Below are 25,387 nucleotides of genomic sequence, written 5' to 3'. Positions count from 1 at the left end.
TGTTTGTCACTTTAAATGGAACATTCTGATATTGTCTATGTCATGATGCAGATCCGTGCTCTGGTGATTCTACCTGTCAGTTGCTTCTTGGCTTTTGATGGGAACACCAGTTATTCTTTGTAGCTAATAATAAATCCATTTATTATTCCAATATACCTTACTTGGCTGAGTTACTTCGATTACAACAGATAGCGTCGTTGAGCTAATGAAGCAAAGTGACTACAAAGTGAGTGAGTGAGGACTCGACTGGTGGCAAAGAATTCTACGTAAAAAAATGTTAAAAAAACAGGAAAAGAGCTTTGCAAGAAGAAAAGGATACTTGAGAACAAGAAGTGTTTAAAGGGAAAAGGATTGAACAATCAGAAGCATTGGCAAAGGACACCGCAAAGTATTTAAAAAAACACGGTGAGAGATTTATCAGTCGTATTTGAAAAGAGAAGGAGAAAGGGGAGCATTAAGTTAAAAAACTTTGGATTGATAAGGAAAAAAGCATTTTGTAAGTCCTTATTTGTGACCCCTATTATGAAATGTATTTGTCATCGCACAAATCGCAAAGGGTGGAAGATAACGGAGCATATTAATATAACGGCTATAGGAGGAAAGCAAAAGGGATCGGAAGTAGACTGTGGACTGTTAACATTTTCATGGAATTTGGAAAATGCACTGTAAAAGAAAGAAAGTATTGCGAATAGTTGCAATGTATGCTCGGTAACTTCAAAAAGGCAAATCGGCATCTTTTGAAAATACCTGATTAGAGCGTGGACAACCGCCTTGTGGTAATTGTGAGTATCCATGGTTATGGTTTGAGTTTCGTCATGATCAAGATGACGGATTGACGTAAAGCCTTGTGGCAATTGTGAGTATCCATGGTTATGGTTTGAGTTTCGTCATGATCAAGATGACGGATTGACATAAAGCGCAACACGCATGCGCACAACGTGAGACGCAACGTTGGAGAGACACGCATGCGTGAGGCGTAAGTAAACGTAGCGGCCATTTTGGAAAAGTTAATAGAAGGGAAGGTTGCCTGGTAACTGTTGTGTTTACTCTGTGGAAGGAGAACGGAGGTGAGTCGCAAAGCGGAGCAACAGAAACAGGCAGAGATGACGGATTAAACGGAAGGAAAAAGAAATGAAGGAAAAGAAAGGAACATTTCGTTAAAAATAAGAAACGGAAAGGTATTTCAACAGAGATATTGCAAGGTGTTTGTGGGAACATTCATTATTGTCTGTGCAGACTATATTGGAGCGACGGAAAAGGCACATTAAATTCAGAATAAGACAAGGAATGGTATATCTATGAACATATTGAAGGGTAACTGAGGAGAATATTTATTGTTCTTTGCGCAAAATATATTGGAATCACTCCTAAGGCAAGGGTAAATATACCTAAGGAACATGGAGAATCAAAACGTTATTATGCCACCCATGTTCTTACAGCAAAGTGGGAACCGCCCATTGAATGGGATGAATGGATTGACATTTTTGAAAATTATATTGAGGCTCTTGATGGTAAAGACTTTGGTGCCACGAGGAAAAAAGCATTATTACTCAGTGCTTTGGGAAAAGAAGGACAGCATTCTTTTAAATATTTACCAGTGGGTTTAAGCCAGTATGGAAGGGCAATTACAAATGTGTACACAGAGGCAAAAGCACGGATGAAAAAACAACATTCCAAGGAGGTGAATATTGTAATGGCAAGGCACAAGTTTTATACACAGCCTCAGAGACTAGATGAGCCGGTGGACCAGTTTGTGACCAGACTACGAGAACTATCCTTAAAATGTAAATTTGGAGAAATGAGGGATGAAATGATAAGGGATCAGATGATAGTACAATGTAAAAACAAGAAAATGCAGGACAAATTATGGGCAGCAAAGAACCCATCCCTACAAGCTGCGATAGATATAGCGAAGGTTGTAGAGGAATCAACAGCATGCATGAAGGAAATGGAGAAGAAGGAATGTGTGAGAAAAAACGGGAATACGACTGGGGTGTCATATGTAGCTCAGGAGGATGTTGCTGTTGTGAATAAGAAAGGTCATGAGACAAGTGACAAAGGAGCAAAGAGATTTGGTGGTGGATACTCCACTGGGGAGAGGAATAGATATCAAGGGAGAATGTGCAGTAGGTGTGGAAGCACGTATCACACTGCAGATTACAAAAGGTGTTTTGCTTTGGACAAGGAATGTAGAAAGTGCGGGAAGAAAGGTCATTTTTTAAGATGCGCAAGACAGCGAATAGTGAGAAAGTAGCGGTTGTAGAAAGGAAGAGAGAATGTGGTTTGGAAGGAGGTGTGGATGGTGCAAATAAAATATTGTGTTTGGGGGAGATTGCTGCAAGTGAAATGGAACCTGGTAGGAGGAATCGACCAAAGGCAAAATTTGTAATAGATAATAGAGATATAGAACTAATGGTCGATCCAGGATCATTTTGGACTATAATTCCAGAATGGTTATTTAAAGAAAAATGGGTTGGTGTAAATTTGTTACCCAAGGACATCAATCCTTGTGGTTACCAGGGAGAGAGCATTGATATATTAGGTTATATGGTCAGGGAAATTACATTTCAAGGTCGCACTGTCAAGGGGAAGGTATATGTTGCGCGCTCAGGACCAGCTATACTGGGGTGGAGACATCAATATGACCTACACATCACGATCGATCCAAGAGCCAAACAACAGGTGATGGTCGTTGATGAAATAACTACTGGGTCAATCGTGGAAGGGATGTCCAATTTGTTCTCTGAGCATATTGGGGAATTAAGAGGGTATGTACACAAAATAGTGTTGAGAGATGAAGCTATCCCCATGCAACACAGAGTTAGGAAGGTACCATTTATTGCATGTGATGAGGTGAATAGGATGTTGGGGGAGAAGCTTGATCAGGGAGTGATTGAGCAAATAGAAAATCAAGGTGGATTTCACCAGTTGTGATCACAACCAAATCTGACGGCAAGTACAGATTTTGTGTTGACCTCCGCACATTGAATCAGAACATAGTTGTAGATCATTTTCCACTGCCTAACATTAACAATTTAGTTTTGTCCTTGAAAGGAGGAAGATTTTTCTCGAAGCTAGATTTACGCAGTGGGTATCATCAAATTAGGTTGCACAAAGATTCGAAAGCATTAACTGCGTTTATCACTACTGAAGGGGTTTACCAATTCACACGAATGCCCTTCGGATTTGCGAGTGCTGCTGGGGTTTTTCAGCGAATGATGGGTTCGGTTCTAAAAGGAATAAGGAATGTAGTTTACTTCCAGGATGACATTTTGTTATTTGGAGAGACAGTTGAACAACACAATTTGATCTTAAAGGAGGTTTTGAACAGGATGAAACAGGCGGGATTAACTTTGAAGAAAGAAAAGTGTAAGTTTGCGGTGGAAGAAGTGGAGTACTTAGGTTATACTTTATCTGTAGATGGTGTTAGGCCTAAAAGAGATCTTTTAGAGTCTATGAGGAAGGCACCGGCACCAGGAGATAAAGACCAATTGAGGTAGTTTCTTGGTTTAATAGAATACTACGCAAAATTTGTAAGTAATTTTGCAGGGAAGACAGAGAAGATCAAGATGTTGTTAAGGAGAGGTTGTAAATTTGCTTGGGGTAATGAGCAAGAGGAGTGTTTCGTTAACATAAAGAAGGAGATATGTGAAGCAAAAATGTTAACACTGTTTGATACTAAACTTAAGTCTGTGTTGATGGTTGATGCGAGTGCTGTGGGCATTGGTGCCGTTTTAGCACAGGAACACAGTTTTGGTTTGAAGACGGTTGCCTTTGCATCTAGCACACTCACAACTTCAGAGAGGAATTACTCAATTATTGAACATGAGGCGTTAGCAGCGGCCTGGGGTTGTGAGTACTACAGAATGTATTTATGGGGATTCAAATTTTTTTTGTTAACTGATCATAAGCCTCTGATTAAAATGTTATCTCCTGGTGGGGCTGGGAAGGGATAAGCGAGGTTAGCAAGGTTAGCTGCAAGACTCCAGGAGTTCATGTATAGTATTGAGTATATTCCAGGATCGAAGAATGGACAAGCTGATGGTTTATCTAGGCTTCCTCTACCTTGCGAAGTTGTGGATAGGTTGGGTGTTGAATCTTTAAATTCTAAAGGGTCTGTAGCAGCTGTGGATGAACTGGTGGATATGTGTGCAGGTGTAATCAATAAAAGCAGGTGGAATGCATGCATGGATGATGATGAAGTCTTGAAAGGTGTGAAGGATTTAATTATAAAAGGACAAAGAAGGGAAAGCACTTTACCTCTCGCTGTTAGACCGTATTTGAAGGTTTTGTACGATGAGGGGAACATTTTGATGAAAAAGGACAAGTTTGTTCTGCCACAAGAACTCAGGTATGTGCTGTCCAAGTTGGCACATGAAGGGCACTTGGGCCAATCTCTGACAAAGAGGAGGATAAGGGAGTACTTTTGGTGTCAAAACAATGGATCAGCAAGTCACAGAATGGGTTGAAAGGTGTACAGATTGTTTTGAGAGTGAAAAAAAGGTTGAGATTGATAACCTAGGGAATTGTGGGACAATTGATGATCCGGATTTACCATGGCACACTGTTTGTCTGGATTTTGTAGGCCCCTTTTATCAATTGAATCAAGATATGAGGTTTGGGTTGGTATTGGTTGATGTTACATCAAAATGGTTGGTGGTGAAATTTACAAGGGAAATCACGACCGAGTGCACAATTAATTTGTTAACTGAGATTTTCAGGGAAGAGGGCTACCCTGTGAGACTGATAACTGACAACGAAACCCAACTTACTTCGGAAGAAATGGTGAGGTTTTTGGACATGTGTGGGATTGTGCATGCAAGAACATCGCTGTACAACCCACAGGGGAATGGTATTGTTGAGAGGGCAAACAGAATGGTGAAGGGGGCTATTCAGATGGCCTTGTCTTCTGGAGGGAATGTGGTAGACATGGTAAATGATCTGGTGTGGGCATACAGGACAACAGTGAATGGTGTGACTGGAAAGGTTCCTTTTAGTCTGATGAGGGGACGTTTGGCTGGTACCAAACTTGTACCAGCTTGGATGAAGGAATGCTTTGGTCTTGCTGATTTGTGCAATAAATCAACAAAGGATAATGACAATGGGTTGAGGGAGAGAAGTTTGGCTGTGAATGATTGGGTGAAAGTTAAACCTGGTTGCGTTGGTGTTGGTCTTACGAAATTTAGAGGACCGTTTAAAATAAAATCTGTTCATAAAAGATTTGTGACACTTTACAATGGAGAACATCGGAATTTGAGGCGAGTGGCCTTGTATAGAAAAGCTCATGGTGACGATGAAGAAAAGACAAAGAACAAGCAAGGTGATTTGGTAAAGGAAGCTTCTCGCCAATCCTATAGGGCCAGAAGATCTCCAAAGTATTTGGAGGATTTTGTGTGTGAATGAGTTTGATGTGTAAATGGAGGGCATGAGCCTATTTAGTATGGGTTAATCTATTTTTTTTGTTTTTTTCTGCTTCTTTTGTTTTCATTTCTTTCAGGAAGGGAAGAGGATATGTTGTAATCTCTTATCTTGCATCTTTGTGTTTGTCACTTTAAATGGAACATTCTGATATTGTCTATGTCATGATGCAGATCCGTGCTCTGGTGATTCTACCTGTCAGTTGCTTCTTGGCTTTTGATGGGAACACCAGTTCTTCTTTGTAGCTAATAATAAATCCATTTATTATTCCAATATACCTTACTTGGCTGAGTTACTTCGATTACAGCATATGGATGAGAGGCGGCACCATGGGAGTGACAGGTTGTAGCTCCAGTTCAATTTTCCTATTTTTTTCAGAGAAGAGCACTGTGAAGTTTTCCCTGCTAGTAAGTGGAGTCAAGCAAGACAGGTTTGGGTTGGAAGTGTGGTTTGCTTGCTGTTTGATGATTTCAAATAGCATCTTGGGTCTGTTTTTAGCACCATTCAGCTGTGCCCTAAAATGGTCAGTTTTAGCAATGCAGATTTTTTTTATTGTAGTCGCTTCTCATTTTCCTTAGTTGATAGAGGCTAGTGGTGGAAGGCTCGTTTCTCCAGATCCTCTCTGAAAGCCTAAGTTTACAGCATTCCTTATTTAGGGAATCATTAAACCAAGGTTTAGATTGTTTGAGAGTAATCCTTTTAAGTTGTTTGGATGCAATGTTGTCAAAGATATTAGTCACAGTGCTAATGTAATGATCAGAAAGATCATCCAGGTTGGTCATAGTAGGGGGAGGCTGAAGTCCATTCATAGTGATGGAAGTAAGAGCATTGATATTGACGTCTCTCATGTTGCGAGACAATCGTTTAGCTTTAAGATATTGTCCCTTTCTGCTAGTGGTCTTTTCCAGTATGTGAAAGGCAATTTGATGATGATCCGACCAGTCACAAGGTAGGATGTCATCCATTTAAATGATATTGTCTCTAGCAATAATGAGGTTGAGGATGGCCTGTGATGTGGGTAGGTCCCTTACAGAACTGAGAGAAGTTGAGCTAGGAGAGGAGAGTATTAAAGGAGCTGACTAAAAGATCATTGGTGTCATTCCAATGTAGGTTAAAGTCTCCAAGGTAGATATGGTGTAGTTGATCCGATCATGAGCTAAAGACCTTCATGATTTGCTCTATGAAGAGCAAATTGTCACCCGTTGGATGATAAATTGTGTGAAGCACACAGACAATCTTGCCCTTATACCAAATTTCTGTCATTAGTAGTTCACTGGAAGATAGCAGAGCATTCTGAGATTGTTTTATGCTTAGGCTGGAGTGATTAATGCACCCAATGCTCTCCCCCATTTTCCCAGACCGATCACATCAGATAATGGCATAATCAGGCGGGACTAAAATGTTGAGAACAGGGGAGGAGGTATCATTGAGCCAGGTTTGCGTGAGAATCAATAAGTTCAAATCTTGCACTAAGATGAGTGCAGAAATGTCAGAAGCATGTTTCACAGCCGATCTGGAGTTAAGCAGCATCAAATTAATGTGAGGGGAGGTGTTAATCTCTTCAATATAAGCAGTAGTTATTTGTAATAGGTTTTCCTTATTAACCGATCTGATGTTGACCCTGGGTTCCCTGTCGGGTTCAGGGGAAATAGTGGGGATGTTAATAACGGAGGTAGAGGAGGCGAAAGACATCGTGTCACTGTATGAGAGTACAAGAGCGAGGGTGTTTTCAGCCGACAGCTGAGGCTGAAATCTATGAGGTCTGGGGTGATGGTTAGGAAGAGACCTGGAGATCTACCTGGAACTAAGTGGGAAGCGGGAGAAGGATTGTTCGTCCCCATCACCGAAGACTCCAGGTGAATTACATTGCACATTCCCATGTGGAGGGTGTAAATTCCATACCCTCTCCCTCTTCACGGATAACTGTAGGAGGGACTGCATTATCTCTTTGACAGCCAGAAGATCCTGCTTGAGGTCAGAGAACTTCTCCTCAAGGTACGGCCCATTAAAGCACTCCTCAGCCGGCAATTACTCATATTGTGAGTGGCACATGGGCCCCAACCAATGTGGTACCTGCCTTGCTCTCTGCAGCCTGAAGCTATTCATTCCACATGTACTTTGCATTTCTCAATTTTATATTTATAAAAGTGAAACCTCTGCCCCACTCACATGTGAGCATATGGTTTTGTGGCACTCTGAATGGGTCTGTGAGGTATAGCTACCTCCCAGACAACTGTTATACAAAGTCTAATGTGAGCTAAGTGATCTGTGGGATGAAACACATGGATAACTTCATCGTCAAATGCTTATAACAATATCCAGACTTGGCTCATGGTGAACAGCCTACACATTAAAATGCACATATACCATGATGTGATTTGAGAACTATTTGTCGCTAATATGAACTCGAGCACTGCATAGATATATGAATGTTACACAAGTAGAATGGCAGCTTTCTCCCACAAAGTACAGGCCCTATATCCATTACATGTATGTCCTATGAAGGGACCACATAATGTAACAATCAACATAATGCTTACACTCTTTGACACTCAGAGACACGTTGTAGCCTATGGGGATAGAAAGGAAGTAATTAGATAAAGGCACGTATGTATTAAACATATTTACCTGTTCCTCTGGTGAGCCATAGAACTTGGCATACAGGGGAAGAACCTCTTCCACCAGGGCATCCAGCTTCTCTGGAGTGAAGCGATGGGCCCTCTCTCTCGCAGTGCGTCCTATGATTGCTCTCAGAGGTAGAAAACAGTAGCTAATATGGAGTAGGTGTTGACGGCAGCAGTGTCATTAGTCACTATCATCACGTTAGCCTATGGCTGTGACCGCCGTGCATTGAATCGCCCACTGCGTGGTCGACTTCCGCCAGCAACAGATGCTTGAAATGTCCTAATAGTGAGGTCAGGTATCCACTATATTAGTGGTTGGGAATAAAATGTATGGTGACAGTTAAGTGCGTCACCACCACCATAAATGAAGACAAACATCTTTACTTTTGAAAAACTCCTTCCCCATGTAATGTTCAGTATATAACATTATCTGTATAGTGCATTACTGTGCACATTGGTAAAATATGCACAGTGCACTGTACAATGCAGCTGGCGGTATTTCACACAAAATCTATTATTACCCTCACTATAGTGCAAACTTACAGTTTAAGATTGGATGATGTGTACAGTTCTGTAACAGACATGTGAAGGCCACATTGGGGATTGCCTGGTGTATGTGCAAAATTTGACAATGACAATGTGAATTGTGTAATGCTTCTCCCTTCCCACCGTCACATATCCCCTCGACTAGTCCTGCAATTTCCAACCATAGCCCCTTTGTACCCCTTGTTTATACTAATCTTGAAACTCTGCACTCCAGAGCGGCCAAACTCACCCAGAGCATTCATAGCTCCATTCTGGACCTTATGAACCGCCTTCACCTTGCCGAGATCTTACTGGCTAACCTCAAGCCACCGCACACTTCCTCTCCACCAAACATCGAGCCTCCCAGTCACTCTCTCCTGCTACCTCGGAGACATCTTCGCCCACGCAAACAACCCTGCCCCCTCTCTGAGGAGGAATCCCGGGCTCTCGCACTCACTTACAACTCTCCCACCGCCTCCTCTAATCCTCTAGACCTTACGGGAAACTACATCGTAGCCATCCTCCAAGATCACAGCTCTACCCCAGCCATCCCCTGTCCGCTAAATACGAGTCCTGAACACCCCATCAGCACGGTCACCATCAACCCCAACAGGCCAGCTACCCTCCACAACAGAAGTGTGGTAAAAAGCAACCTGGCGCCTGTATTTCTATCCGTCCAGACTCCTAACTGTCCTCCAGACACCCCCTTATCTAGTCTTTTAATCAACTGTCGTTCAGCAGTCAAACATGCCACAGACATTGCTGACCTCGTCCTGGACAAAAACCTAGACCTAGCCATACTAACTGAATCATGGCTAAATGAATACTCTTCCCCTTGCCTGGACCTTTTAGTCCCGCCCAACTACAACATCGCCAGACTAGATAGACACTCCAATAAGAAAGGAGGAGGCATAGCCTGCATCTACCGATCCTCCCTGCTCGTCACAGAACTCGTAACAGACACCTTTGACTCCTGCGAATACCTCGCACTCTCCGTCTGCAGCAACTCATTACACCTTTGTAACGTGCACATATTTTACCACCCACCAGGTCCAAATGACGCTTTCACTGATCACCTCCTGGAAATCATGACAACAAAGATTTCCTCTAATGCCACAGAGATCTTCCCAGGTAATTTCAACCTGCACTGGAATGACGCTAAAGATCCCTACGTCAATGCCATCAAAGACCTTCTAACTGACCAAGCCCTGAGCCAAGCCAGCTCTATGCCAACCCACTCAAAAGGAGCCATCCTTGACTGGATCATTTCTAAGGATTCTGCTGTCATGCTTATCTCCATAGACCCCTGTGACTGGTCGGACTATCACTCTCTATCCTTGATTTTACCCGGGACCCGCAAGACTAAGTCGTCTCAACCGGTGATTCCCAAACGCTGGACCAGAGACACTAAGAACCTAGACTTTTAGAAACTTGAGGCTCCCTGCAAATCTGATCTACCCCCCCTTGCACATAACCAAAATTAGAGATCTCAATGAGCACTACTTGTCGTCCATTTCAATCATTCTGGACGACCTTGCCCCTCTAAAACTAAAAACAACACAAAACAAAGAGAGAAACCCTTGGTTCACTGGCTCCCTTAACATGGAGAGGAGATCCCTACGACACTCTGAATGAAACCGGAGACAACTCCCCTCCGCAATGCAACTAAAACTTCTCCGCCAGGTGAGAAATGCCTACAACGAGCACATCATCAATTGCAAAAAAGAATACTTCAGATCGGAATTGGGGAACGCAAAGAATAAACCCCAAAAGCTCTTTGAACTGGTCAAATTCCAATCTAATAACTGTCTAAGACATCAAAAGAATCCCCCAAATCGCTAATATCGTCAGATGAATTCTCCTCCTTCTTCGCTGATAAAATCACAGTATTAGGAATTAAACTTAGTATCACCACATGCCCCCAACCCCCTCCTGTCCTGCCACACTCTGTCGCTCCTACCATCTTGGCCTCTCCTAAAAACCAAGCCCGCTGGACTGATCGCGAATGCTATAATGAAGACTCCATCTCAAAAATCCTCTCTACCTTAAAACCAAATAACCACTTCAATGACCCTCTACCTTCCAACTGCCTCGCCGCTGCCTCCCAATCCATTGTTCCTTGCTGGACTACAATGATCAATGCCTCTCTCCAACAGGGCTTGATCCCGGACCCTTTGAAAGCCGGCCAAGTCCTAACCATCTTGAAAAAGCATTTACTGGAACCAGCCTCCCCTGACAATTTCAGACCTATCTCCAATACCCCGCTACTAGCCAAAGTATTGGAGAAGTGTGTTCAACAGCAACTAAGCCAGCACATCGACAACTTCCACCTACTCAATTACTTCTAATCTGGATTCAGACTAAAACTGCTATGCTCCACATCGTGGACGATGCTCTCAAGCCCTAGACCAAGGTAAAACCTGCCTTCTATTCCTCCTTGATCTATCCTCCACCTTCGATACGGTCAACCATGAAAAACTACTTGAACGCCTCAAACTCAGGATGGGTCTGGATGGCGTGAATGGTTCAGGTCCTTCCTCCACAACCGCTCTCAGAGATTCCTCATCAACGGCAAACTATCAGTTCCCAGCCCGGTCACAGTCGGAGTCTCCCAAGGTTCAACGCTGTCCCCCACCCTCTTTAACCTTTACCTAGAGCCACTCACCAAAGTTCTCCGTTCCGCCAACATCTCCTACCATATGTATGCGGACGACACTCAAATATACATCAACATCTCTTCGCTCAATGAGATCCTCTCCCTGAACGAGACCCTGAAACTAACTGTCCAATGGCTAGCCAATAACCAACTCAAATAGAATGCAAAGAAAACTGAATTTCTCCTAATCTCCCTATCAAAAGCCAACCCGGAGATTCAGTTGTGGATTAAGGCCATCAGAGCCCTGAACTGCCCAATGACCATTGTGACTCTGCCAATGAAATCTAGATTCTCTAGGCATGTAAATAAGAGAATCGCAATTTCATTACAAGAACGGAGGCTACATTATGCATGTTGGTAGCCCTGTAAAACTACATTAGGGCCTGGGAAGATATTAATGAAAGTATGGAGAGAAGATAGTAAGCTACTTATCTGCTTGGAGCCGCATTTAAAAGAGGTGTTGTTTTCCATAGGAATTGTAGGTAAGGTTGATGTATTTCCGCCATCGGGATCGTGAAGTAGGCGTCCTTTAAATCCAGTTTGACTAACCAGTCTTCTTTTTGAAGAAGGTCTCTCAGGAGATGTATTCCTTTCATTTTGAAATGCCTGTAAAAAAGGAATTTGTTGAGGCTCTTCAAATTTATAATCGGTCTCCAACCTTTTCCTTTTTTCTCTACGAGGAATAACGAGCTTACAAAGGTTAGAGAGTCCAAGGGAACTTCTATAATAGCTCCTTTCTGGAGCATAGAGGAGATTTCTTCCTCTACTATTTTCTCTTTCTCTAATGAGATAGGAATATCCCTTGGTAGGGAAGTTTGAAACGGAGTTTGAACGAAATCTATCATAAAGCCTGTAACTGTGGATAGAACCCAAGGGTCTTGAGTTATTTCCTCCCATTTTTTCGAATAAAGTCTCAGCCTGCCTCCCACCTTTGGAGGGATAGAAAGAGAAGGTAAATGAGGGGGACTTACTTGGAGGGTTTGACGAGAATGAAGCTCGTGATCTTGCTCCTCTTGATCGATTTCCTCTTCCACGGTTGGAGGTGTTGGTGTTGTAGTAATTATTTTGATATGCGCCTCTTCCGAAGGGGCGTGATCTCTGGTAGGGTCTCTGGTTAAAGCAGCCGGAAGAAAGGCCCCTTCTCCCGGCCCTTCCAAAAACATTATTGTTGAATACTCTCTTTATATTCTTCTGGGCGTTATCAAGCGCTGTAAAGGTCGAAACGTACTTTCCCATTGATTTTAAAAGCTCTTCACCAAAGAGCAATCCTTTCGGATTTGAAGAAGGCTCCTTCTCAGCCATATCTGAGAGTTTAGGGTCAAGTTTATAAAGGATGAGCCTACGCCTTTCTGCATTAATGCTTGTATTAGCATTACCTAGGAGAATGAGGGCTCATTGACTCCATCCCCTTATTAAATCTATATGAAGGGGTGTACCTTTAAGGTAACATTCTTCTGCGGAGTCAAGAATTCTGCTAAGTGGTCCAAGCACATCCAGTAGGCGTTCTTGGCACCCTTTAAAAGATTTTTCTAGGCCTTTTCTAGGATCGCGTCCAAGTCTAAACAGATACTTAATCAATTCCGGATCCATATTAGGGGCATAACATGCTTTTTCATCTATTGAGGGTCTTGAACACTCTGCTCTTAAAATATTCCTTGTCTCTCTTTCAAGAGGGAGGCAAATCCATTTTTTAATACATTTAGAGACGTGTTCCTGTGGAGACCATTGCGAGGAACGAGGATGTTTTAGATTAAGAGGGGAGAACATCTCCTCTCCTAGGGGGTTTAGAATACTGTCCTTCGAGGAAGAAGGAGTTTCGTCCTCCTCATCAAAAATTCCCATATCCCCATCATCTAAATCCAGAACGTATTCATCTGGATCCATATCATCATCATCATCATTATTATCAGAGCCCTCTGGGAAGTCTTGAGCACTTTGAGATAGTGAGCCGCTAAGGGCATCCAAGGTATTTGGGCAGCGAAGGGCACCCAATTGTTGTGTGTCATAAGAGACAACTCTATTAGTTGAGGTGCTAAGACCTTCCAAATATTTTGTGGTGTTAAGACCACCAATATTAAAAGAGGTGCTAGGACCTCTCATTGGTCTCGGAAATAGTGTGGTTAGTCTTCTTTGTACGTTTAACCCCAACTTTCTCATGAGTAATGACATCAGACACATCTTCCTGAGAGGGAAGTGGTCTTTTATAGGGTACAAATTGAGCAAAGGTCTCTCGCATACAGGTTTTCATTTCTTTTTGAATCATAATGCGAAAATCTTCCTTATTAAAATTAGGAAGTGTTGCATTGTTCATATCTGACTCTGAGTCATTTTCCATCTTGCCCCTTCTTTTTTTTTGTTGTTTATAAATAGAATTTTCAATTAAACGCCCTTTTTTTGTTTTTTTTGTTATATAAATGATATCTTTTTTAAGGGCCTATATGGGTGAAAAGGGAAGGCCAATGTATAAAATGTGGAGTTTATGCAGCCGTATGAGCGTAAAGGTAGAATAGGGTAGTTATTTCCTAATATTTCGAGTTAATTCTTAATATTTCGATGGATACAATGACGAATCGATAATCCTCCTGTGAAACGCGGTCAAAACAGCTGATTTCCAACTGTCGGATAGTGAGGAAAGTTCCTAGGCGGGACACTCACGAAACGTGACGCTCCCCAAGGAACTTTCCTCTAATGCGCGTCCTGCCATCTTCGCGATCGGATATCACAGAGAGGAAGAAATACGCTCAGTCTATCATTTGCAGCAGTGGCGCTGGGATCAATTACCCTGGCAAGTACAGTGCTTAAATCAATTATTCAGGGGCAGCGCGTCACTCGATTATCGATTCGATTCACTCGAGGAACGGCGCGAGGAGTTCAGCACTCGTTTTTCATTTAAGCGCTGAGGTTAACTACAGCGTAAGGCACTCAAGGCACGTTTATTTTTTAATTATTTATTTATAAATATTAAACACAAGCGCTAGGGGTAACAGCGCGAGGAGTCCAAAAAGGCTCCTACAAGGTTAAAAAAACGCGCAAGGTTCAGGGGAAAAAAACGGCGATAATGAGCATTTTGAGAGCAAAGAACCTGAAGGTTAAGGCACACATTTATGATCTAACTGTAGGGAAAAGGCGTATTAAGACAACATGAAAAACAGAGGTTATACAAGAGAGGGAGAGGATGATCTCCATAAATTGCAGATCATGGGGAGGGGGGAGGGAGGAGGTGGGAATAAAGCCACCCTTCACGCAACCCCCCAAATACAACTCTATATAGTTACCAAAACACAATATTAATGAAAGTATGGAGAGAAGATAGTAAGCTACTTATATGCTTGGAGCCGTATTTAAAAGAGGCTGATGGTTGCTATGATTTGTGTATTACTTTATCTCAGTGTTCTTATTAGAACCTTTGTATTGTGATGCGACTGGCTTGGATCTGCAATTAAAAGTCATTGCATAATGTAGCCTCCGTTCTTGTAATGAAATCTACAAGACAAATCAACAATGCAGTGTAGTTGTAACGTGTATTTGTCCATTTCAAGGCCTAGTGTTGTATAATAAAGGCCAACACATAGGTTGGTTGTATATTTATCATTGTTCATCATGTGAGGAGTGCAGAGTCAAGGGGTCACCTACCACTGCTATTCAGTCGAGTTTCCTTCAGGCCTTTTCATATATTAAAAATACACAGTTGTTAGGATGTCACTCATGCCATCGATATCTTCAGTTGGTGAGACCAGGATACCATAAAGGAAAGTGTTCAAACATATATCTCAGTAGAGCATTGTCTGTACATTGAACAGTCCATGATTAGTGAACCTCAGTAGTGACATTTCGGACCAGTGAGAAGGGGGCAAAAGGAGTTGAGCATCTTGGGGAAAGTAGCAGTCACAGGGCCTCATGGTAATTGTAATCACTTCAATCTCACTTTACCAACACTTGACCATTGGTAAACTGTATGACTAGTTAACCTAACTAGTGACATGGCAGACAACTGAGAAGGGGCCAAAAAGAGTCTAGCATCACCAGTCAGAGGCCTCATAGTAGTTGTAGTCACTTCAATCTCACTTAACCATTGATAAACTGCATGACTAGTGAACCTCAGTAGTGACATGGCAGACAAGTGAGAAGGTGCCAAAAGGAGTCCAGCATATTGGTGAGAGTACCAGTCACAGAGCCTCATGGCAGTTGTAGTCACTTCAATCTCACTTTAGCGGCACTTGACAAACGGTTAGTATACCATACCTGTTGGCAACATACATTTGGAATGGACCATACAGTTACATTGTAATACATATCATGAGTACTGGAATTAAATATTTATGGCTATCAACTTACAGACACCATTACAACATGTGGCATGTCATGGAGTTGGATACATGTGGTATATTATAGGCACTACTACACATTGACACAGACTAACTAACATTTCAGATACTTTGGGTACTGCATGTTACAAAAGTAGTTAGAGAACACAATACCAAAACAGGACATTGTGATATTGTGACAGTTATTGAAGTGTAACTTACCAGAGTCCACTACCCCAGCCATTCCTGTCCAGCTCTCAGAATACAGGACGACCAAGACCTTCTCCTTCCAGGGAACAAATTGAAATGGGGTGCTGGGAGGGCCACTACCAGTCCTATAAGCCTCCAAGTGGTGGTTGTTGTACTTGGATTGCACCTTTAACCTGAGGTCAGTCCACCTCCTCCTAATTTCATTCTGTGTGCGCAGTGTGGTACCCACAGTACTCACTCTGTTGACTGTTGTGTCCCACATTTCATTCCTCCTACTGAGAGGAATATGCTGGACTTGGGAGCCAAAAAGTTGGTGCTCTAGTCTTATGATTTCATCCACCATGATTGTCAACTCAGCCTCAGTGAACCGTGGATTTTTTTAGCCAGGCACAAACAAGTGATAAAAGTAAAAGGGTGCAAAACCAAAAATTACAGGTGATGAAGAGTGCTAAATGGGAAGATGAAAAAAGGGGTGCCTTATCAGAAAATGCACAAAACTGTGGTGTCTGACTTGTGGGCTGAATTTGAGAAGCAAAGGATCCTTATCAGAGATGGGTGTGTTTTATAGTGTGATTTGCAGATGTGTCCACTTGGCAAAAACACATCAGCTGTGTAGTTTTTAAATCCATCCAATGGTCATTGTTGTGATGTTTTGTTGTGCCTATACTGTGGTGGGGTGCTGCTTTTGGGTAACCACCGCTGTGTGGTTGTGATAGGCTCAGTGCGTACACCGTAGCCCTGATACCGTTTGACAATACAACACCAAGATTGCAGACCACCGTGGTCCCGGCAGGAATAGTTCCTTGGCTGTGGTCAGCATTTCAGACAGCGCAACTCACAATACAGCCTGCGGTAGACAACCGGTGTTGTGGTGGCCTGGAGGATGCAGACGTGGCGGTCGGGCAGCCGGACTGCCAAACTCGTAATTGGCCCCTAATACATCTACATAACATTATTTAAAGCATATCACATTTACACCCTCAGTAAATAAATGAATTCAACTAACAATTTTGTTTCTGCAGATCTCTCACTTAACATGGTAATAAAAAGCACCCCAAAAATGCAAACATTAAGAAAAAGGAAAGGTAATCCCTTGAAGCAATCCACAGTTTATAGGTTGCATAAAAAGCCTGAACAAAAGATTTGAACGAAGAACCACTCCAAGAATCTCAAAAAAACAAAGAAATATATATTAAAAAAACAACACATATTCCCTTTAAAAAAAATGGAATGTCCAACCTCCTTTAGAAACACCTAACAAACACAAACCTGTAACAAATAAATAACATACCCTCCCATACAAAACACTACATGCCCACATTAAAACATATATACCACTAAAATATACAAAACAAATTAGCAACACGTATCTTAAGCATAGCTTAGACTATAAATTACTTTCCATTCAAAAAGTTTCAAAACATCATAATTCCAAATAGCATTAGAAACGCAGTAAAACACACAAAACATTTACCGTCTGTGGGCCGCCAGACTCTTGGTGTTGGTCTCCCGACCACCCTATTTTGACTAGGGCAGTCGGGCCACCGTGGCACCACAGCAACCACCACAATTCCCTTGCAGTTGCGTTGCAGTCCTGAGGCTGCAATATGGTTGGCAGGATCTCTGTGGTCCTGCCTAGCATATTATGAGTTTCCTTATCACTGCTGTTTTCATGGTGCTGAGCTTGCCACGAAAACTGTGGCGTAGAGGAAACTAATGGGGCCATACATGTCCCCCTGGTGCCTCAAGCTCACTAGATGCACACAGGGGGGCGCAGCAGGTGCCTCAATGTGTGCATGCACCCAAGTATGTGCACGGCATGGACTGCAGCAGTCCATGCCATGCAGGCACTGCCTTTGATCTTTCCATTGGCGTGCCTATTTCATAGGCACTGCCCTGGGAATGCCAAAGAACCGCCCACAAGACCAGGAGAAAACTCCTGATCTGGCCGGAGTTTCTTAAGCCGATTTGGCGATGTGGGTATGGGTCGGTCCTGCTCCCACACCACCAAACTCGTAATGAGGCCCTTAGCAATAACAATATACACATAGTTTACTCAACTATACTACATCCCCCCACCTTAAAAACCCCCTTACAAAACGGTAAAAATGAACGTCTATTTACCGATGAAAAGGAGCACTCAACCGCAACTTCTTCCTTCTAGAAATAACCCAAAATAACACCAATAGACTACTAAATAGAGTTAGCGTTAGATAAAAATGTCAGCCTAATAAAAGTGAAACAAATACTATCTCCCCATAGGAATGAATTGGAAAAATAATAGAATGTTATTACAATTTTTATAAAAATGTTTAAAAATGTTAAAAAGTATTGAAAATGTACAACAATGTTGTTAAAATTACATGAGTATATGACCATAGACCAAGCCATCAATTTAAACCTGATCGTGAGCAAATATGCCCGCATTAAAAGAGGTAATCTGTTCTTGTTTTTTGTTGATCTCTCAACTGCTTTTTATTCAGTAATTCATGACAAACTTTGGTCTATTGGGAATTGACCAAGCAATCATTAGCTTTCTGAGATACCTATATTCCACAAGCCATACCCGGATTCTCTTTGGAATAAAGGGCAAATGTACCCTTTCTTTGAATATTGAAAAATGAGTTTGCCAAGGCTGCGTGCTTGCACCATTTTTATTTAACTTGTACATTAATAACCTAGGTGATACCTTTGCCAACTTAAGTTTGGATTTGCCACAAATTAAACACCGCCCAATTCCAGTCCTGCTCTACGCAGATGACGCTGTACCCCACTGGCCCTACATCAACTTCTTGATAACTTTCTGCACTTTAAGCATCACCTGGGCTGAGACTTAATATTAGTAAAACTTTCTTTATGAAGGGAGGCAAATAGTCCACTAAAATGAGCAATATATGCAAAGGACAACATGTTATCCTTTTAAATACCACATTTACTTATCTGGGTATTTTATTTGACTGAGAGGGGATTTGAAAGGCTACATTAAGTCGAAAAACTGCAACTTATCTGATCCATTGTGGCTTTGTGTAACTGTGCAAGGAAAATAGGTTGTAAACAGCCAAGAGAAATGCTAAAGATTTATAATGCAAAATGTATGGTGCCGAGTTGTGGGATTATATGAATCTGGAACCACTTCAGGTGATTGAAAATGCTTTAAAAAAAAATCTTCTGCCGCTTCCGACGGGCTGTTTAAATTTTGTGTGCCACTCCGAACTGTGTACTAAATATATAACCAATTTGATAAGAATACAGCCTCTTCTCCTTTGGCACAAGATCTGGACCTCAGATCACCTGGAATTTAATTTCTCTTTAGTCAAGGACTGCTGTGATTCTGATCACCTAATAAATGTCCCTTGGCTAAAGTATATTAAGAACTTCATGGTAGATATTAATCACCCAGAATTGTTTAAACAAATGGACTCCTTGAACAACATTACTAAGAAAGCACTTAAATCAGAGTGTCTAAACCACCTTGAAGAACTGAGACTATCAGTGGAATTAACTGAACCTTCAGTCCATCATAACCAAATGATTTTGACCACTTGCTCATTACAACCGTTTTTTTTTAACGTTTTAAATGCACAAGACAGATTTGTTTTAACACGTTTTACATTAGATATTTACTATCGCATGACAACATTCCCAAGTGTTAATAATTGGTCAAATGACTTAATGTTATGTCCTTGTGATAACAAGTTCAAACTATCAACAACTCACATATTGATGTTCTGTAAATTATACACTGATCTGAGGAGATCTTGATTGTTCCTATATTGAAATCTTTACATTTTAAGCATTGTAGACCGGCATTTTTATATTTGCAATTGCTGCCCAACCTGTTTACATGTCTGGCACTAGCAAGGCTTCTTAGGGCTGTATTATTGAGAAGAAGAAGAGGCCTCACATTATCTTAATCTGTGAACATTTAAAAAGAAGATATATATTTTTGGTTAACGACTGAATCGTATTGTAATGTATTATATCACAAAATATGTTTTTCATCAATTATTGTATTTGTATGATCTTTTTATGCAAGTTCAAATAAAGTTTATTGAATTGAATTACCTAAGTATATAGTAAATAATATTATACCATATATAAAATTATTTGATATATACCAATATTTTTGTTGGGACCATCCTTATATTATAAAACAGTTTCAAAATGTTGTTTTACAATGTTCCAACAAATGTGAAAATATATATAATGTAACATAATTAAGAGTATTATTTTCTGTACATGTTTTACAACTATTATAAATGTTGTTGTGTACCTACATATAAACATTGACTTCTTTTTAAGTAATACATATATTTCAACACTATTAAAAAAGATTGCAATAAATTAAATTTTTGTTTAAATAACAATTAGTAAATATATATGTGTATTTTATTATACTTAATAATGTTTACATACAAATATTTAAAAAATGAATCTTTTTGTTACAACATCAGTACTAAACTCAACTATTACAGCTTGTTTCACAATATACCAACATAAAACGTACTATTCCCACTTCACTACAAACGATCTAAACACAATTTAAACATTTAGGGGTCTATTACAATAGTGGGTGGATCGCCACCGCCAGTATGGCGGTAGCGATCCGCCCGCCATTTCTCCCTGCCCGCCTACCATTTCCCCCGCCATATTATGATGGCGGGGTACCCCGGCAGATGGAAAGACCATCCGCCGTTTTTCTGCCTTCGACGGGTCGACCAGGCAGAAAAGGGGGCTCAATACGGTGGCGGTATCTGCAAGACACCGCCATCCATATTACAATGCCGTTGCGGGCCCCCGGGGTTTTGGGGGGTGCACATTGGCGCGGACAAGGTAGCAGGCATCCGCGCTGTGCCTGTCACCTTGTGCATGCCATTGCACAAGGTGCATCCACAGCATTGTGGTAGACAGGGGATGCCATCCTAATTGCCGGTGGGTCCACCACACCACTGGCGGCTGGCCCCAGCACTGCTAGTCTGGCGGGCAGATGAAAGTCCGCCTGCCATCCTAATGGATCCCTTAATGGTTAAAACTAACTAAATACACTATAATATGACTTAACTGAGGGAAAGTATTATACACTAAGCTGTTAAATTAAGTATTCCCCCTGCAATATAAAGTAACAAAGGTAAGGTGATGGTCATTAAAGAGGCAACATTTACTATTCCCACTCCAGCATAACATAACTCAGGTAAGGTGTTGGGCACTAAAAGAGTTCAATTTACTATTTCCACTCCAATATGAACTAACTATGGGAAGGTGTTGGACACCAAAGGGGTAACATTTACAATTCCCACTCCAATATAAATTAACTCAGGGAAGGTGTTGGACACTAAAAGGGTTCAATATACTATTCCCACTCCAATATGAGGTAACTCTGGGAAGGTGTTGGACACTAAAGGGTTAACATTTACTATTTCTACTGCAAAATAAACTAACCCATGGAATGTGATGGGCACTAAAGGGGAAATATTTACTATTCCCACTCTCGTATAAACTAACTCAAAGAAGGTGTTGGACAGTAAAAGGGTTACATTTTTCTTTCCAAATAGGAAGGTGTTACACCCTAAAGAGATAACAATTACTATTCTCGAACTATTACAAAGTAACTAACAATATTTAATATTGCCATCCCAATTAAAAAAAACAACGTATATCAAAATTTTTCCAAAACACATCATTTTTCCAAGTTAAAACAAACATACTTAACTACAATAAATGTTATTAAAAAATTATTATACAAAACATTATGAAATAATACCATTTTCAAATTATTTAACACACTTCAATATTTTCACAGATTATGTTAATAAAACAATAAATATCTGAATAGAAATTGAAAATAATAAAATTTAAATCAATTTAGTTTTTTTAATTTTGACACATATTTTCAACTATTCAAAATCGTAAAAAACATAGTATGTTTACTTTTTAAAATGTACTATTTTTCTAATAGAATTTCAAAATTGTTTTAAATATTTATATACATTTGTATTTTCCAGCACAGCTAGAAAATATTTTTAAATCTATTTGAATTTCCTCATTTCTCAACAATTCTTTACATTTTCTGAACATTTAAAGAAATTTCTTTAAAACAAATTCAAAATAACAATTATTTCATTGTTCAAATAACAAATAAACCTGGGTGGAGTTTGCTGAGTTCCATGGAAATGCCTTTCATGTACTGTGCAATCATTGCGAACAGCACCATGCATAGTGTAAGCAGGCATTGCTTCCTCTCTGCCGCTTGAGTCGATTTTTTACTCAAGCGGCAGCTTTCTCAACGTGAACGGACTGTTTCTCAACGTGAGCGGTCACAAGCATACATGACCACTCGCAATGAGAAATCTGACTGCCCGCGTTGAGAAATCATGCCAGGAGGTCTATTTTTCATGATTGCGCCCGCCAACTTGACATTGATGATGGCAAACAAGGAGAATTCTCACTGGGAGGTGGATTTTCCTTGCTCACAGTCACCAACTTGTTGTAATGGAGAATGCGGGAAATTCTGAGAGAGTAGTTCACCGTCCAGGCTTAATAAGAATAATACTTGTTAAACAAATATAAAATCACAATAATAATTACATTTTTAAAAATTATTTTTAATTCTACTCCGTTTTGACCTTTATTCTGCCACTCTCTGCTGCTTTGCTGATTCTCACCTTCATTTTGCCTCTATCTGCTCGTTGCTAATCATTATTTTGCCTTTTACTGCTCGGTGCTGACTTTTATTCTGCCTCATTCTGCTCTCTTCCCACCTTTATTTTGCCACTTTCTGCTTGTTACTGACCTTTATTTTGCCTCTTTCTGCTTGTTGCTGATCTTTATCATGCCTCCTTCTACCCGTTTCTCACCACGGACCACGGACCACAGCCTGCTCTTAAAAAATTGAAAGAAAACTCTATATTTTTACCTTTAATAAAAACAGGCTGCTTTAAAAAAAATTTGCTTTATTAAAAAGCAATCACAGACTATTTTTCTAATAGAAATTAAAAATTACTTTAAATATTTGTATACTTTTTTTATCACAGCTAAAAAATGTATATTAACAATTGTTAAATCTATTTGAATTTCCTCATTGTTCAAAAATTCTTCCCATTTTCAGAATAATTTTTTTTTTTTTAAACGAATTCAAAATTAATTTAATTTTTCAAATAACAATTAAGCCTGGGTGGATTCGCTGAGTTCCGTGGAACTCTGCAAAGTGCATAAAAACAACTCAGCCGAGCTCCTCAAGAGGCAGATTGCATTAGATAAATGCTTGTTGTGGTGATTTTCAGTGCCGGGTGTTTGTCGGCACTGTGCAAACATTGCTAACAGGACATGCATAGGGCAAGCGGGCGCTGCTTCCTTTCTGCCGCTCAAATAGATTTTTTACTTGAGCGACAGTTTTTTCCAATGTGAACGGACTGTTTCTCAACGCAAGCGGTCACTAGCATACGCGAACACTCGCAATGAGAAATCTGACTGTCCACATTGAGAAATCATGAGGTTGAGTTTTTCATGCTCGCGCTCACCAACTTGACATTGACAATGGCAAACAATGAAAATTCTCACCAGAAGGTGGATTTTCCTTGCTCACTTTCGCCAACTTGATGTAATGGTGAATGCGGTAAACTCCGCAAGAGTATTTCACCGCCCAGGCTTAATAACAATAATACTTGTAAAACAAATATAAAATCTCAATATTAATGACATTTTTTAATTTCGTTTTAAGATTTCTTTTTAATTCTGCCTCTTTCTGCTCCCTTCTGACCATTATTCTGCCTCTTTCTGCTGATTCCCACCTTTATTTTGCCTCTATTTGCTTGTTGCTAATCATTATTTTGCCTTTTACTGCTCGTTGCTGACTTTTATTCTGCCTCTTTCTGCTCTTTTCCCACCTTTATTTTGCCACTTTCTGCTTGTTGCTGACCTTAATTTAGCCTCTTTCTGCTCGTTGCTTACATTTATTATGCTTCTTTCTGCTTGTTTCTCACCATGGACCTCAGCCTGCTCTTAAAAAATTAAAGGAAAATTCTTACGTTTTTCCTTTAATAAAACCAGGCTGCTTTAAAAAAAAATTTGCTTTATTGAAAAGCAATCACAGACATGGGGGTCTGCTGATACCAGCAGGCCTCCATCCCTGTAATTTTAGAAATTCCTTAGAAGTCGCATATTGCGATCTACCTCATTAATATTAATGAGACGGGTTGATTAGCAACCCTCCTAGGAATAACTAAATGAAACTCTATGAGTTTCATACATTTGTAATAGCGATTACCTTATTGCGATTCATAGAAAATCTCAACTAGGCTATCTTTATTACAAATGTTGATGCATTTTGGCCAAAGAGCTACCTTTCTGCCAAATTTGGCGTCATTCCTTCTAGCAATTCAGGCAGTAGTCATGTCTAAAAATCTCTATAGAAATGTACATTGGAAAAATACTTTTATTGACCCCCTCTTTTTTTAGGCCCCCACTTGACGAATCACCCTGAAAATTTACTTGCACAACAAGAACCACTGGTGCACTTTTTTCTGGAAAATGTTGTGAAGTTTCATCAAATGCCACCAAAAATATAGGTACATCAAAAAATGCTATGGAAACATGGTCCAACTTTAACTACTTGCACCCATGCCATGCACAGTTTTCTCCTCAATAATTTTAACGCAAATTTTACAGTGATATTACTAATGATGTAATTAAAGATGTCTCTGTTGTAATATGTGGGGTAATTAGCAGTGCATGGCTTAGGAGCAAGTTATAGTTACCTTAGGGCACGAGTTGTAGTTATTTCCGCTAACCATAACTTACTGCTGAATTTCTATGAATTAGTGTGAGTAAATTCAGAGCCTAACTATAATGTGCCTGTAACCTATAGATCCTTAACTGAATTTCAGTTTTTTTATTCTTGTTCCTAACTATATCATCCCTGGAACCTTTGTTTTTTTAGTGAATTTCTATGGCTTTTAAACATTAAGGCCCTCATTAGGATGGCGGGCAGACTTTGCCCGCCATCCTCACGGTACTTGGGACCGCCCAACATAGGGTGGGGGTCCCGTGGGGGTATTAGGATGCGCCCGCCACAGTGGCGGACGCATCCGGCATTTCTAACATTGTGCGCCCGCCACATTGCTAAAAATGCATGTATGCATTTGCATGCACAAAGCGGCAGGCACCACGCGGTGCCTGCCGCATTGTGTATGCAAATGCTGGGGGGTACCCATGTGCACCCCCTACCTTGCCTTCACTTTAGGGGCCCGCAGGGTGTCACCAAAGTGAGGACCACCTGCCTTTCTGTGGCGGCATCGCCGCCACGGAAAGGCATCTGTTTCGGCCCATCCAAATATGGCTGGCAGTGTCTGATTGACATCGCCACCATATTAAACCTTTTCCGCCCCGGTCGCAGGGTGACTGAGGCGGAAAAGCGGCAGACGGTATTTCCATCAGCCGCGGTCCCCCCCCACCATGGTAATGTGGTGGGGGGAAATGGGTGGCGGGTGGACCAGGATGTCGGGGGATCACCACCGCCCGCATGGCGGTGGCAATCCGTCCAACATCCTAATGGGCCCCTAAGTTGTTTTAATTACTCTATTTAAATCCAACCATCGCTGCGCACAGCCAACCCCTATAAGCAACAAACCCAGTGCCACGTATGGCCTTTACTT

This window comes from Lissotriton helveticus, chromosome 2_1, assembly GCF_964261635.1.
Source record: "Lissotriton helveticus chromosome 2_1, aLisHel1.1, whole genome shotgun sequence".
In the NCBI taxonomy this organism is placed as follows: Eukaryota; Metazoa; Chordata; class Amphibia; order Caudata; family Salamandridae; genus Lissotriton; species Lissotriton helveticus.
Note: the sequence above shows the minus strand (reverse complement) of the source record.